This window comes from Astatotilapia calliptera, chromosome 3 (genome assembly GCF_900246225.1).
Source record: "Astatotilapia calliptera chromosome 3, fAstCal1.2, whole genome shotgun sequence".
NCBI classification, from domain to species: Eukaryota; Metazoa; Chordata; class Actinopteri; order Cichliformes; family Cichlidae; genus Astatotilapia; species Astatotilapia calliptera.
In genome coordinates this window covers 23763791-23767077 of record NC_039304.1, presented here as the reverse complement: position 1 = coordinate 23767077, position 3287 = coordinate 23763791, and the positions used below count along the sequence as shown (strand labels likewise).

Below are 3287 nucleotides of genomic sequence, written 5' to 3'. Positions count from 1 at the left end.
AGCTAAAAGCGTACCAGCCATTTGGCTGCTCTCGGGTTTTATAGGTAGAAAGGTAGAAGCCTGGTGATGTAAGTGTTAAGCTAGGGTTAAGAACTAGGGTTGGGATTGCCACTATTCATGACATAGACTTTTTATTTTGTTGCAAAACTTTTATGCTAGAGACAAAAGATGAAACAGAAATTGTAAAGCCAAATGAAGAATGTAAAACAAAAGCCACTGCACACCAAACAGTGTGTATTTTGACAGAAATTTCACATTTTCTTGACACAAACAGAAGGTCGACTTTTGCTGCATGCTATATCATCCCAGCACTTGGAACCTGTAAGATCCAAAAGCAAAAATCAGCAAAGTACAACACAAATCAAAACCTGAGACAATCCTTTTGACTTTTACTTGTTATCACTTAAAATAGTTTACACATTTATTAATCATGTGAAATGTTGTGTTCTGGTTTACCGCTATGATTGATTTGCAGACAGTGCTGGTTGCGCCTGAAATTATTGGGCTCTCCTGGGCACCAGTTTGAATAGTGGATTCATTCACACATATATTAATAGAAACAGTGTAATCCTAAACAAAGTACCTCCTGTGCATCAGTTCCTCCGATCCAAGTTTCTTGGTTAACATGACTGGCGGTCACCATCAGGTGCTGAATCCCATGATACTCTGTGATGCTGTGCACAGATGCAAGGTTGGCCCTCATGGACAAGCAGTTTCTCTTCAATGGAAATGGAAAGCGCAGAGCAACATCTGGACTCAGTTACGGTAAAAGGATATGCATCAATCAAGTGTTGACGACAATACAAATGGAATAAGCTTACCTCTGCTTTAGCCCATGTCATGGGTCCTGGAACGTAGAGGAAACAGCGACCATTCAACAGAGTCCAACCACCAGGACAATCAGAGGACCTCTTGACCAGGTGACTTTTGCCGGGGGGAAATTATGACTTGTACACTTTTGTACACTTTTCCGAGAGAGATCAACATTTACACTCTGTAGCTTTAATTCACACCCAAATGTGGGTTTAAAGTGACCATTACAGTAATAAAAGAGAGTATGAGAGAGTATAAAAAATGAACAAAACTGCAGGGCCCTTTAGGTTTGTGAAGAAGTCTAGGCGAACTGAAGAAGCCTCTTGGATGAGAGGTGAAATGTCTTCACAAACTTAAAGAAGTCCAGTTGCATTCTTTTTTCAACTTCTCTAAACAACCATGACCTGAACTGTTTTCAACTCAGCTCAGTATCTTTTTAATACAAACCGTATGTTTGGATTTTTGTCCATATCTCTATCAGCAATGCTGCACTCTGCCTTTACAAACATTTGTAAAAGGATGGCTCAATCTAAAGACCTCACTGATGTCAGGTATGATACAGTAATACGATGCCACCTTTGCAAGAAGCCAGTTCATTAAATCTCTTCCCTTATAGTTGCTCCCAAACAAATCAGCTGCAAGTGTCAACTAATTACAAAGAGTTTGCTCAACCACAAAGTGGCAGAGGACATAGTTACAGTGCTGAGGTGTAAAAAACACAAGATTTCACAAAACACTGCTGACTAATTAACATTAAACTATTTTTTAAGGGAAAACAAATACTAAGTTACACGAAACAATGAAAAGTTAACAAGAAAACACAAATGTGTAAAGATGTATTGTCACCAGAATGTAGGAGCTCTAAATTTTTTCAGTTTAAGATAGACATTAGTTGCCTTTATTTTATTTGTAGTGCATAATTATATATTTAAATGTTCCAGAATGGTAAAGCGTCAACAGCAGCATGGGTCAGAGTAATCACAGCACAAACAAACACACACACAGGACACATCTTCATGGCGATACAGATGATACAGCAAAGTTAGGAAACATCAGAGAGTCTGTGGCAGAGGAGATGCAGAATGACTGTTTCTTCTTCTTTCTTAGTATCAGCCTGTAGCTACAAATGTGAAGGGAAAGCTGTCATGGTCCTGAGTCTGAGGTATCAGTGTTTTGTGTTTCCTTATGCTTTTGTTCATTCCGAGTGTGTATTCTGTTGTGATTTTGCCATTTGTTAGGTTTCTGTTCTTTGCCTGCCTGCTCCCACTTCTCTGTGTTCCCTCTGTCTGTCCATGGTGTTATTGTGTCTGCTCATGAGTCTGCCTGTCAAGTTCAGTGTCCTGTCTGGTTCTCTGTGTCTGTTAGTTTCCTGCTTTATTGTGAAGGTCTCTGTCTGATGTGAGTGTGTTCAGTTTACATTTCCCCTGTCCCGTCAGCTCCAATTTCTCCCAGCTGTGTTGCCCTCCTGTCTCTCATCCCCTGATTACTGGTGTGTGTATTAAAGCCCTATGTGTTCTCCTGCCTGTTGCCGGTTCGTCTGTATTACTCAGTGTCAGTCTGTGTATCCACCGTGTCTTCTCCCTGCTGTTCATCGTCATTCTCCTCTGCTTGTTTTCATTCAGGTTTGTGCTCTGTAGTTTAGTTGTTTCCCAGTTTAGTTTAGTTCGAGCCCCGTTTGCTGTTTGTCCACATTCTTTTTGTGTTCAATAAATCACCTTCACTTCTCCACGACTGCCTGTGATTGGATCCTCATTTATTCCACACGGCTCGCCTCGGCAGCCGTGACAGTACGAACCGGCCACTATGGACCCAGCAGCAGTCAACCCGCCTGAGGAGCTCCGGGAGGACATTATTTACTCGGTAGACAAATTAATTAACTTATGGCTCGAGCATGAGGGGAGAGAATTCCGCCAAGGCATAGCTGTTCGGCTACAGCGCCTAGTTTCTGGTCTCCCCTGGTTGCTCAGCTCACTTCACCCGCTCACACAGAATTTCGTTCTGAACGAGCTTCATCTTCTCCCCCCTGCTACCACCCACCCTGCAACTCATGCTTCACTCCCTGACCCGACGGAGAGTGTCCTGCCCGGCCCGTCGGTCCAGCCTTCAAATGGGAAACGGCACTCACGCCGTCGACGCCCCTCGCCACAGTCGGACCCCAGGATATCAGAGAGGCCGACTGTGGTGAGTAAAAAGGATAACAGCTCCAATCTGAACTTTGAGACTTTTTCTTCTAGGGTTGTTCGCGGTGTGTCAGTGGGAGCTAATTCGCAAAGCTTACCTACCTTCGTGGTAACCGATCTCTCCCAGGTTGGCATTTTTAAGACTTCAGTGAAAGCAAAGGGCTGTTGTTCTTCTGAACCTGTTAAACCCATGTCAGCTAACCCAGGGTCTGCTAAAACTGTGGCATATATCCCAGAGACAATTAACACCAGCTCTGATAATACCAGGACTGTTTATTCTTTTGAACTGCAACC

General features: G+C 43.0%; 1 pseudogene; it reads right to left on the bottom strand.

The window, feature by feature from the left end:
- Nucleotides 1-251: 251 nt before the first annotated feature.
- LOC113019018 (type-2 ice-structuring protein-like) lies at nucleotides 252-1831 on the bottom strand (annotated as a pseudogene).
- Between the last annotated feature and the right edge of the window lie 1456 nt (nucleotides 1832-3287).